Here is a 13,922-nt window from a genome sequence, read left to right on the forward strand (position 1 = left end):
TCAAACAGGACAGGAGCCTCTCACTCCCATGCATCCATATCTGTCTCACATCATCTCTATTTTCTCCCAACTCCTTCCCTCTCCCGCCTCAACCGAGCCCCTCGTTGGCAGCCCAGGGACAGACAGAGGAGTGGGAGGCTAGGAGACACCCAGGAGGCAGAACACAGTGGGACCACTGAGGGAAGCTCTCGCTAGCTTTTTTTCCCCCTCTCTCTCGGTTTCTTTCTCTCTGTCCCTCTCTTTCTTCTCCCTTCTATGAAACACACTCTCTCTGTCAAGAGCATGACTCTTGGTGTGGGATGCCAGACAATGATGGCTGGAAGAGACTGAAAGAGACAGTGTTTACAACTGTCTTTGGAAGTGTGTGTGTGTGTGTGTGTGTGTGTGTGTGTGTGTGTGTGTGTGTGTGTGTGTGTGTGTGTGTGTGTGTGTGTGTGTATCTGTGTGTTCCAAGAAGTCCTTGGATGTGATCTGTGTGGTAATTGCCTGTGGGTGTCAGTACTCGGACAGAACTAGGAGCTCTTATGTCAACTCTCCATACTAATCTAACCATGACAGGTTTATTAAGTTGACCGGCAGCGCAGCTTCAAGTGCCAAGATATCAAGGCTTTGTTAATGTAGCTTACACTCTATTCAAGCTCCTGAAATGCATTGTTTTCCTCCTTTCAAGACATTCCCTTCCTTCACACGCACATTGTCAAAGTCATGTACACGCATGCAAGCCCTCACACACAGACACACACACACACACAGACACACACACACACACACACACACACACACACACACACACACACACACACACACACACACACACACACACACACACACACACACACACACACCCACACACTATACACACATGCCCTCACACATACACACACATGCCCTCACACACACGCATGCCCTCACACACACACACACACACACACACACACACACACACACACACACACACACACACACACACACACTTCCTGTCCTCTCTCTCCGGTTTACCCCCAAAACACATTTATGCACTCCCCTCTGCCTAGTCCAGAATTCCTTGGCAGTGGTCTTGAGTAAACAGTGTATTTTTAGAGCTGGGAGGTCATATAGGCCCACTCTTAATCACCACATTCCCATTTTCCCACCAGCCCCCTCCATCTCAGCTCAGACAGAGGCCCAGCCAGGCACACTGGAGACGGAGAGGGGAATGGGAGGAAGATAGGATGGGGACTTGAGAGAAAGATGGGCCTCTTCCCTCCCTCCACAGATTCCACAAAGAGACTGTGGTCTGTGATTGCTCATTACCTACCTACAGTATGTGTTGTATTTGAAGGTTTCCCCAGAGACCAGTGTTTGTCTAAGAAGCCTCTGTGTTATATGACAGTTGCTCGTGTGTTTGTTCAGATGTCTAATAAAGTCTGGGTAACGTGCGTAGCTTTCACTTCTGTATATGAGCCACGGTTTAAAGCTGGACCTTGACCTCCTGGTTGAGCTCATCATAGCCATGTGTGTTGTGCGATGAAGCTGTTTTACACCCCCAGTATCTGGACGTTTGACCCCTCCGATCACAAATCTCAACTCCCATGTCATTTCCTGGGCTGGTTACTCAGCGACTGATGTAACATAACCCTGCATGAGAGGGCTTTGATCGGGCAACCATGGCTATATCCCAAATGGCACCTATATAGTGCACTACGTTTCAACAAAGTCCTATGGGCCATGGTCAAAAGCAGTGCACTACATAAGGAATAGAGTGCCATTTGGGATGCAAGCCATGTTCATGAGGGCGTACTTTGTATTCTGAAGCCTGTCTGTCTGAACATAACAGCAGTCTGGTTCTGACCACGGTCCTCCAAGCCCCAGAGCAAGGACACTGTGTTTTTACAACTTTAATTAACGTCTCGTTGCTTTAATTTGATCTCGACCAAAATCAATTACTCATCAGCTCAGCTACTCTAGCCACCATGAGTCTGACTGACTGGTAGACTCAAGTCAGACTCAGAATGCCCAATCCCTCATATATTTAGTCTAGAGAGGACATATGAATGAAAAAATGAATCCCTCCTTATGTCGAGATCACAACTTATTTATCTCCTAATCAAAACATAACAAAAGTTTTGTCGAGATCACGAGATAATCAAAAGTACCACGCATTCATTTGTTCACAACAACCACCTCATCAAGGAGCCCTGTGACTGCGTTGATCGCAATGCGCTCGTCGATGCCTGACAGGCTGCACTGTTTGCCAGGCTGCGTGACCACAGTCAATCGCATGCAAGGACCAACACCGCTAATTTGTCTTGTGAGTTAGCTAGGTAGTCTTGTTGGCTAGCTAGTTAGCTAGGTAGTCTTGTTGGCTAGCTTGTTAGCTAGGTAGTCTTGTTAGCTGCTATTGTTAGCTAGACTAACTAATCTGACTGGCTGATCAGATTCAATTTCAGCCTCAGAGGCTTAGAAATAAGGTTGGTGCCTTGTAGGCTGTTTCATAGGCAAGGCTCCTTGCAGGCAGATTTGCTGTCAAAGTGCTTTATACGTAGATGCTGATCAGATTCAATAGCAGCCTCAGAGGCTGATAAATCAAAATGCTGCCTTGTAAGATGTTTCATATGTAATGCTCCTTGCAGACAGCCTCTTTTTTGTTGTTGTTATCTTTATTTAACTAGGGAAGTCGTTTAGAAAATATATATTATTTACAATGACGGCCTCCACCAGCCAATACAGTCAATGCTGGGCCAATTGTGCACCCCGCTATGGGACTCCCAATCATGGAAAGTTGTGATACAGCCTGGATTTGAACCAGGGTGTCTGTAGTAACACCTCCAGCACTGAGATGCAGTGGCTTAGACCGCTGTGCCACTCAGGAGCCCAACCTCTGAGGCTGCTATTGAATTTGATCAGCCTGTCAAGAATGGAGCTCACCCACTCTGTACATTTAAATATTATCCATAAAGCATGAAGTGTCCCTTACAATTATACACATATCAGTTATGCTAGCTAACAACTAGCATAGATAACAAGCTAGCTAGCTAGCTAACAAGACTACCTACAGTTGAAGTCAGAAGTTTACATACACCATACACATTTAAACTCAGTTTTTCACAATTCCTGACATTTAATCCTAGTAACCATTCCCTGTCTTAGGTCAGTTTGGATCACCACTTTATTTTAAGAATGTGAAATGTCAGAATAATAGTAGAGAGAATGATTTATTTCAGCTTTTATTTCTTTCATCACATTCCCAGTGGGTCAGAAGTTTACATACACTCAATTAGTATTTGGTAGCATTGCCTTTAAATTGTTTAACTTGGGTCAAACATTTCGGGTAGCCTTCCACAAGCATCCCACAATAAGTTGGGTGAATTTTGGCCCATTCCTCCTGACAGAGCTGCTGTAACTGAGTCAGGTTTGTAGGCCTCCTTGCTCGCATATGCTTTTTCAGTTCTGCCCACAAACCATCTATGGGATTGACGTCAGGGCTTTGTGATGGCCACTCCAATATCTTGACTTTGTTGTCCTTAAGACATTTTGCACAACTTTGGAAGTATGCTTGGGGTCATACCATGCTTTAACTTCCTGACTGATGTCTTGAGATGTTGCTTCAATATATCCACATAATTTTCCTCCTCATGATGCCATCTATTTTGTGAAGTGCACCAGTCCCTCCTGCATCAAAGCACCCCCACAACATGATGCTGCCACCCCCGTGCTTCACGGTTGGGATGTTGTTCTTCGGCTTGCAAGCCTCCCCCTTTTTCCTCCAAACATAACGATGGTCATTATGGCCAAACAGTTCTATTTTTGTTTCATCAGACCAGAGGACATTTCTCCAAAAAGTACGATCTTTGTCCCCATTTTCTGTTGAAAACCGTAGTCTGGCTTTTTTATGGCGGTTTTGGAGCAGTGGCTTCTTCCTTGCTGAGCGGCCTTTCAGGTTATGTCGATATAGGGCTCATTTTACTGTGGATATAGATACTTTTGTACCTGTTTCCTCCAGCATCTTCACAAGGTTCTTTGCTGTTGTTCTGGAATTGATTTGCACTTTTTGCACCAAAGTATGTTCATCTCTAGGAGACAGAACGCGTCTCCTTCCTGAGCGGTATGACGGCTGCGTGGTCCCATGGTGTTTATACTTGCGTACTATTGTTTGTACAGATGAACGTGGTACCTTCAGGCATTTGGAAATTGCTCCCAAGGATGAACCAGACTTGTGGAGGTCTACAATTTTTATATTTTCCCATGATGTCAAGCAAAGAGGCACTGAGTTTGAAGGTAGGCCTTGAAATACATCCACAGGTACACCTCCAATTGACTCAACTGATGTCAATTAGCTTATCAGAAGATTCTAAAGCCATGACATCATTTTCTGGAATTTTCCAAGCTGTTTAAAGGCACAGTCAACTTAGTGTATGTAAACTTCTGACTCACTAGAATTGTGATACAGTGAATTATAAGTGAAATAATCTGTCTGTAAACAATTGTTGGAAAAATTACTTGTTTCGTGCACAAAGTAGATGTCCTCGCCGACTTGCCAAATCTATAGTTTGTATTAACAAGAAATTTGTGGAGTGGTTGAAAAACTAGTTTTTATGACTCCAACCTAAGTGTATGTAAACTTCCAACTTCAACTGTAGCTAACTAGCTCGCTCGCTCGCTCGCTCATAAGACTAGCCAGGTTAGCTGCGTTGTTGCTCACATGCGATTGGCTGTGGTCTTGGGGGTAGCACACAACCCGGGAGACAGGGTTGCCTGTCAGGTATTGTCAGGTATTGTTCAATACCCCGTGAGGGCTTAGATGCCCCATGAGCTCTTAGCTCAAGTTAAGGAACATTTAGCTTGTTACCATTCTCATTTATCAGCTGATAATGAGCTCCAAACAAAAATGAAAGAATGATAGCATGAAATGTACCATACTTTAGTGTAGCAATCAATAAAAACATATGCACTGATCCACCGTGGGCTCTGCCTCCTCCGCCATACTGTCAATCTATCTTCAATACGTCCACTCCTATTTGTAGAGTTTATCTCGTGATCTCGACAAAACAACTTTTGTTATATCATGATCATGAGAGAATGATCTTCTGATCTCGGAAAAACAACTTATGTCGTAATCATAACGAGATGATAGTGTTTTTATTCATATGGCCTCTCTGGACTTCCATATATATTGATGTGTCTTCCATCAATTTGAAATATAACAGAGATGTATTTTGTCCACTCTGGTCAGAAATGAGGATGCCTTGTCAGCTGGATCTGATCAGATGCTTTATTTCCTTCCTGTTGAGTGATTGTAAAAGTGAGCGGGAGCGTGAGATTGAAACTAGGCCACACAGAGAGAAAGCGAGAGAGAGCCCAGTGGTGGTGATAATCACGGATAAATTAAAATATTGAGCAGTCAGACTGTTTTATTTGTCAGCCTTCTCTTACTCAGACACATGAGACAACATACACAGACACACACACACACACACACACACACACACACACACACACACACACACACACACACACACACACACACACACACACACACACACACACACACACACACACACACACACACACACACACACACAACCTTAAAGTATTTGCACACGGACACACAAATACACAGAGATAGTCCCTATGCCCAAAAAAGCAAAGGTAACCTGCCTAAATTATTACCGCCCATTGGAACTTACGTCTGTAGCCATGAAGTGCTTTTAAAGGCTGGTCATGGCTCACATCAACACCATCATCTCCGAAACCCTACGCCCACTCCAATTCACATACCACCCCAACAGATCCACAGATAATGCAATCTCAATCGCACTCCACACTGCCCTTTCCCACCAGGACAAAAGGAACACCTATGTGAGAATGCTGTTCATTGACTACAGCTCAGCGTTCAATACCATAGTGCCCGCCTATAGGGAGGAGGTCCAACAACCTCTCCCTCAACGTGAGCAAGACAAAGGAGCTGATTGTGGACTAGAGGAGTCACAAACTTCGTCGTCTGAAGAGGAGAAATCATCGGACCAATATGCAGCGGTTATATTGCTCATCTTCTTTTTATTAGAAGGGAAAAAGAAAAAGAAAAAACACAAAACAAACGACGAAAACAGTCCCGTAAGGTGCTCAGACTATACAAGGAAACAACCACCCACAAACACAAGAGAAAACTAACCCACTTAAATATGGCCTCCAATTAGAGGCAACGACAACCAGCTTTCTCTAATTGGAGGTCTTTCCAAAACCCCAACATAGAAATACAAAAACTAGATAAACACATAGAAATAGAAAATATAGAACATAAACCAAAAACCTCAAAACACACAAAACAAACACCCCCTGACACGCCCTGACCAAACTACAATAACAAACAACCCCTTTTACTGGTCAGGACGTGACAACAGGAAAAGGAGGGCCGAACATGCCCCCATTCACATCGACAGGCTGTAGTGGAGCGGGTTGAGAGTTTCAAGTTCCTTGGTGTCCACATCATCAACAAACTATCATGGTCCAAACATACCAAGACAGTCGTGAAGAGGGCACGACAACACCGTTTCCCCCTCAGAAGACTGAAAAGATTTGGCATGGGTCCCCAGATCCTCAAAAAGTTCTACAGCTGCAAAATCGAGAGCATCCTGACCGGTTGCATCACCGCCTGGTATGGCAACTGCTCGGCATCCGACCGTAAGGCGCTACAGAGGGTAGTGCGAACGGCCCAGTACATAATTGGGGCCAAGCTTCCTGCAGTCAGAGGAAGGCACGAAAAATTGTCAAAGACTCCAGTCACCCAAGTCATAGACTGTTCTCTCTTCTACCGCACGGCAAGCGGTACCGGAGCGCCAAGTCTAGTTCCAAAAGGCGTCTAAACATCTTCTACCCCCCAAGCCATAAGACTGCTGAACAATTAATCAAATGGCCACCCGGACTATTTACATTGACCGCCCCCCCCCCTTTCTTTTTACACTGCTGTTACTCGCTGTTTATTAACAATGCATAGTCACTTTACCCCTACCTACATGTACAAATTACCTCAACTAACCTGTACCCCCGCACATTGACTCGGTACTGGTCCCCCTGTATATAGCCTCTGTATTGTTATTATTATTATTTTTATTGTACTTAATAAATATTTTCTTAGCTCTATTTCTTTAACTGGATTTTTGGTTAAGGGCTTGTAGTAAGTAAGCGTTTCACTGTAAGGTTTACACCTGTTGTATTCGGCGCATGTGACAAATACAATTGTATTTTATTTTTGATTTGATAAGAATTGTGTACAGTTAAATTGTCTATCATAAGTACAGTATATGGGGCATGTGTATATTTGTAGTCACCCAAAAGATAATTATTAATTTCCATCTCCCTCAGTCTCTCTCTCTCTCCCTCTGGCACTCCCTCTCTCCTACTCTTTCTACTTCCGCCTCTCCCTTCCCTCTCTCTCTTTCTTTGTTAGCTAGCTTCCCATTTATGTGGGGCAAACAGATGGTTTTGCTTAGCGTGCTTGTGTTAGGCCTACAGTCGAAAGACCGGAGTGAAGAGGGGGAGAAAAAGAAAGAAAGAGGGAGAGATTTAGGGAGAGGGAGATATATGCCATCTGAGCTGCAGGACTTTTCCATGTGTTCCCTTACACTTCCGTAAACAAAGCACCACAAGGGTATTTTTCATTCTCTCACCAAATTCCTGACATCTCAAACAACAAAAACCTCCTCAGGACAACGCTGGAGTGGTGACTTACACGTCAGACCATAGATTGCTTACTCACATCAACAGATCAATTGAAACGTTTGAATATTAAACAAAAACCTGAAACAGCAGGTTAATATGGGAGTGTCTTGTCTCCTAGTCTCTTCTCCCAGCTTCATCCCTCCCTGACTGTGTCATGGTCTCTCCACAGGGGTGTAGTGTAGTGTTGGGGGGGTTCTGTTGGTCTGCTCTCCCTCCAAGCCGTCTAATCCCCGTGTAAAATTGTTTCCTGGCCTCCACAGGAAGTCAGTACTCAAGGCCCCTCCGTCACGGCCTCAGCCGGGGCTTCTGGGAATACGGGGGTGGGGGGAGAAGGAGTGGGGGGGCTACTGGACAGCTGTGGAAACCCCAGAGCCTCATCTGTCAGAGTGCCAACATGTGACCCCAGCTGCACTACAGCTACACCCCCAAACTCCTCTACCCTCCACCCACCAACCCACCCAACTAGCACCCACACACCACCAGGGCTCTCTCCCATGAAATGAAACCAGCCTGGTCCACCAACCCCCACCCCTAAGCCCCCCCCCCCCCCCCCCCCCCCCCTCCATCCGGCTATGGAAGCTTGTTTTGGATAGTTGGTTTACAGCACTCATTCACAAGCCCCTCTTTACTCAATTAGCAGAGTTTAAGCATTACTTTGGGCCTGTGTGGGCAGCTGGGCGCAGATTTGCCTGTTAAAACCTCTAAAGTCTAAGCCTTTGGGGGAGGGGGTTCTACTAAGCTAACATATGAAATTGTTTTAAGATGGTCATACCATGGATCATTTAGCCATTTGATTTGAAATTTTAGGACCCCTGTAGATACTGTATAATAAAAAATAAAAAAATATTCTAGAATTTGGCTACCACTATAGAAACGCATTGAATAATGCATTCATAAAGGGAAAAACAGACAGTCAAAAAACAAAATCAGAAAGAATAAGGTTTTGAAGTGTCTGTCCTATATCTAGGAGATAAAAGAAAGCTCAGGAAATATATACAGTACCACTCAAAAGTTTGGACACACCTACTCATTCAATATTTTCTACATTATAGAATAATAGTGAAGACATCAAAACTATGAAATAACACATATGGAATCATGTAGTAACCAAAAAAGTGTTAAACAAATCAAAATATATTTTATATTTGAGATTCTTCAAAGTAGCCACCCTTTATCTTGATGACAGTTTTGCACACTCTTATTCTACAATGTAAAAATAAAGAAAAACCCTTGAATGAGTGGGTGTGTCCAAACTTATGACTGCTACTGTATATATATTTTTTTACATTTAACATTTACATTTAACCCTTTTTTTTGTTGGCACAAAACTATCTCCATACTTCCATACATTTTTTAAAACCGGTAACAGGTTAGCTTCAGACAAGTCCCGTGACACTTGCAGAAGGGCGACATAGGCGAATGTGGTGGATTGAGATGCAGCCCATGCAAAAATACGTATGTGATGAAATAGATATCTCTAGTTTAAACTGACCGATGTATTATGTTAATTAGATTGATGCATGAGCACGTCAGTAGACTCTTAAGGAATAATTATTAAAGGTAGCATGACACAAAGCCTAGGCCTATTGTCTCTCTGTTGTCTGACAGACTCTTGAACAGTTTTTCTGCTGGTCTGGTTCTCGACATGCTCAGTGCTTCATCCTCTTGTTTGAACTTCTAATCGAAGTGTGTTGGACAGCCCCCTCTGGATCAGCTTACCAAAATGTCAGACTCACACCCACCCACCCGACTTCTATCCTCGACACAAAGTAGCCTAAATCCCAAACCTATAGCATATGGGCTTCAAAGTTAGAACAAGCCCCTGTATCTTCCCATATGGTTTTGTCTTTGACGTGACTTTAGGTGATGCCTGTGTCTACAGTAAGTCACAAAGGCAGATTGTGTGTTAGACGTTAGCTGAAGGCCTGTGGACCCAGATGGGCCCTCTGATTCGCTGAGGGCCCATTGAAGCTGAAGGTCAGGCTTGTTTGAACAGAGACAGAATAAAAGGTCAACTGGGGGGTTTTAGCCCAGCCCTCCCTCTCCTTTCTTTATCCTGTTTCCCTCCACTTTTCCCTCGTTTACCTCCCCTCAAATCTTTCAAATGATCTCTCTTGAGTCCTGCCTCATGCTAGTTCTGAAATGTGTCATTTTCCACATCTGGATAGTGGTTAGGGTTCCTCCCACACAATATTGTTCCTCATGGTTGTCATGTGCATACCTGGGTTTCCATTAGCCGGTAATTGCCGGCTTTTGGCTGTAAAAACCCCCAAATTTAAGCAGATAAATAAAAATGTGGCTGGCCAAATGAACCTGGTGAACCTTCCCACCACTTTACATCACCCACCACTTTACAATGTGAGCTGGAGGCAGTTTGCATTTTGAAAAGATATTTAATTGTTTGAAACCTGAGTGTTTTACTTCATATTATGAGGCATGTCTTACCTTGCTTGAAAATCTGACCATAGAAAGGTGGAGGCAATTATTTTATAAAAACTTTATAGGTTTAAAGTTTGAGGAAGTATAAGCCTACAATTTAGCCTACCATTTCTACCAATCTGCTGGTCAGTTCTGATTTTCATATGTGCATTTTGATGGAACAGTTTCATTTCAATAAGAATGTTTTTGGTTCTCAAAATCGTTGCCACGTGGATAATGATAAAAATCTTAATTCAAATGTAAAATTCAACTAATGCGAGAGGACCAGCCTCTGCCATATGACACTGATCATTGGCGGCTAAATAGCCTAAATGAGTGCATGGAACTCCGAAATGGCCAATGAGGCTGTTGACCTATAACTTCCATTGTCAACAAAGTAAAAATACATAAAAACAGTAGAAAATATACTGATGAAAATTCTCTACTCAGCCTGTCTGCCTCCCTTTCTATCTGTCTTGACTTGAGCTGTCGCTTGTGAAGTGCAACATTGTATCAAATCAATCAACTGGATCAGGCCCTAACTTGCAATATTGTATCAACTAGCCTATTCTCAGAGTTTAGGCACCAGTGAGCTCGGGACAGACAGATGTTTTTGCGCAAGGGAAAGGATAAGTATTTTATGACGTTTCCACTGGATATATGGGATCATCAGATTATTATATTTTGCTCTTTCACACCGAGGCTTGGTGATTATCGAGGGGGGATTTTTGTGAGGAACTATTAGGCTGTCATTTGCAATGGATGTTAAAACAACAGACTTCGTTGACTTACAGTGTGAGATGAAGAAAAGATTACTGAGAAGATGAGCTTATTAGTGGTGAAGGTGATGACTAAGACAAGCAGAAATCATACATCCCCAAATGGGCACTTGCTCGCAGCAGGCCAGGTAGGCTAATTCTCTGCTTGCTCAGACATGCGAGCTCCCTCAACATTAACAAAAACCGTGCTCATCGCTCACATGGAGCGCTCCAAACAAAAGACAATGAAAAAAGGGACAACTCGTAAATGATGGTTCTGAAATAAAACCAAAACTTGTTTCTCAACAACATTTACACACCGAGAATGAGAACGGTAAATTATTATAGGCCTAATTAGTAATACAGATGATGTCATGGCTTTAGAAGCTTCTGATAGGCTAATTGACATCATTTGAGTCAATTGGAGTTGTACCTGTGGATGTATTTCAAGGCCTACCTTCAAACTCAGTGCCTCTTTGCTTGACATCATGGGAAAATCAAAAGAAATCAGCCAAGACCTCAGAAAACAAATTGTAGACGTTCACAAGTCTGGTTCATCCTTGGGAGCAATTTCCAAACACCTGAAGGTACCACGTTCATCTGTACAAACAATAGTACGCAAGTATGAACACCATGGGACCACGCAGCCGTCATACCGCTCAGGAAGGAGACGCGTTCTGTCTCCTAGAGATGAACGTACTTTGGTGCGAAAAGTGCAAATCAATCCCAGAACAACAGCAAAGGACCTTGTGATGCTTGAGGAAACAGGTACAAAAGTATCTATATCCACAGTAAAACGAGTCCTATATCGACATAAGCTGAAAGACCGCTCAGCAAGGAAGAAGCCACTGCTCCAAAACCGCCATAAAGACTACGGTTTGCAGCTGCACATGGAGATTGTACTTTTTGGAGAAATGTCCTCTGGTCTGATGAAACAAAAATATTACTGTTTGGCCATAATGACCATCGTTATGTTTGGAGGAAAAAGGGGGAGGCTTGCAAGCCGAAAAACACCATCCCAACGGTGAAGCACGGGGATGGCAGCATCATGTTGTGGGGGTGTTAGCTGCAGGAGGGACTGGTGCACTTCACCAAATAGATGGCATCATGAGGAAGGGAAATGATGTGGCTATATTAAAGCAACATCTCAAGACATCAGTCAGGAAGTTAAAGCTTCTGACTTCAACTGTATGTAATGGGGAATTGATAACAATAAACATTCTTAGGGCATACAGTTCACAAGAAATAATGCATGCGCAAGATTTCTGGAGAGTTGAGAGCATGCATTTTGGAGAGAGACGGCCTATAGGCTATCTTCGCCACACACCCCTCCCCTTGTTCTTGTCTCAACATTTTAAATAAAACTCAATATACATTATGTTCACACATACAGTATTTTAGATGCTTTTCACTGACAGCCGCTATTCAATCAGCTAGGCCTTTTGCCACGCTCGCTGCCGTTTCTCTCCTGTTCTATTGGTTTTCATATCAACTTTCTTTCGTTGTCCAGAAGTCAAACGCACCATCCTAGTCATACAGTATTAGCAACTCATCTTAGTTGTTGTGTCTTTAAATTCACGCTCTTTGAATCTCTGTCATATACCGCTTGTGTCAGATGCGCTATTTAGAATGGTGTGTTCCCTTTTTCCCGCAAATTGCATTTTGGCAAATGTTTGAAAATGACGTTTTATTGGCTACTTCATTACAGGAGTTACATGTTTTGTTAAGAGGAATTACCATAATCTAAATGTGATGTCTTTTTGAGCACAATGGGTGGACGCCCCTAGTGGGTTTACACACCCAATGCATATGTGTCTGGTAAATTTCTCAAATGGCTGGTAAACTAAAATGGGAAAACCCTGGTCCATACATATAGCCTATAGCTTTAGGTAGGAACTTAACCCATTTCACAGCTAGAAGATTTCTGGTTTAAGTTCTGCGAGGAACATAGCTAACATTGATTTTGTACCCTTGAGCAAGGCCCAAACTATAGCGGTACCAATCCAGGGCTGGTTTATACTGGTGCTCTCCAGAGTTTGTACGTGTGCCCCCGTTCAGACAACAGCACAAAATCATCCTAGGCTTTGATATCAAGTCCTCCACATACCAACACGCTATCCCCTAGCTGGCTGCGTTGGAGTTTTCTATAGATCCAAATCCCCATCAGTGCATTGAGTTCTCCATTTAAATGACTGTATATAGGTCTGTATGCATCATTTTCTGCAGCAAGAGTTATTCGTGGACTCCAAAAGAGCCGTCCTCAGATTCTTGGATGTATTTTTCTGTATTTAAGAGAAGAGGGATATGCGACGATACACTGGAAAGGTCCCAGATGACGTTACTGTTTGAATGCTGCCGTCCCTGTTGGGCTTCGCTGCAGAGGTAGACTGGGTGTAGTATGACAGGGCTCTGACCCTCTTTTTCTCACCCTCTGGTGTCTCTCTGATGTTTCCCCGGCTGAATCAGTCATACACTCTGTAAGGTCCAATGTGTTATTGTCACGTCCTGACCAGTAAAAGAGGTTGTTTGTTATTGTAGTTTGGTCAGGGCGTGGCAGGGGGTGTTTGTTTTATGTGTTTCGGGGGTTTTGGTATATGTTCTATGTTAGTATATTTCTATGTCTGTGTCTAGTTTTTCTATTTCTATGTTTAGGGTTTTTGTTTGACCTTCAATTGGAGGCAGCTGTTTCTTGTTGCCTCTGATTGGAGGTCCTATTTAGTAGAGGTTTTTCAGCTTGTGTTTGTGGGTGGTTGTTTTCAGTCTAGTGTTTTGTACCTGACGGAACTGTTAAGCTGTCGTTCATTTTTTTGTTTTGTTTACGTGTTCAATAAAAGTTTAAAATGAGCACTCAACCCGCTGCGCCTTGGTCTACTCCCTTCGACGGCCGTTATAGTGTTTCCCTGTGTGTCTGAGCATCAGCCTAAATTGGAGACTGATACACACACACATTTTCCAACTACTGTACAGTCTAAAACAGGCAAACGTATTGACACAAGGGTCAACTAGTGGATATTGGGATAGTGAGATACTTTGAGCAGGTGTCATGTA

At 43.4% G+C, this 13,922-nt stretch overlaps 1 protein-coding gene across 2 annotated transcripts in view; it reads left to right on the top strand.

The window, feature by feature from the left end:
• The window catches only part of LOC106601140 (unconventional myosin-X), a 55,254-nt gene that overhangs the window by 18,299 nt on the left and 23,033 nt on the right, over positions 1-13,922 (top strand). The gene's annotated exons all lie outside the window — the stretch shown is intronic.

Source organism: Salmo salar, chromosome 03, assembly GCF_965601325.2.
Source record: "Salmo salar chromosome 03, fSalSal1, whole genome shotgun sequence".
Taxonomy (NCBI): Eukaryota; Metazoa; Chordata; class Actinopteri; order Salmoniformes; family Salmonidae; genus Salmo; species Salmo salar.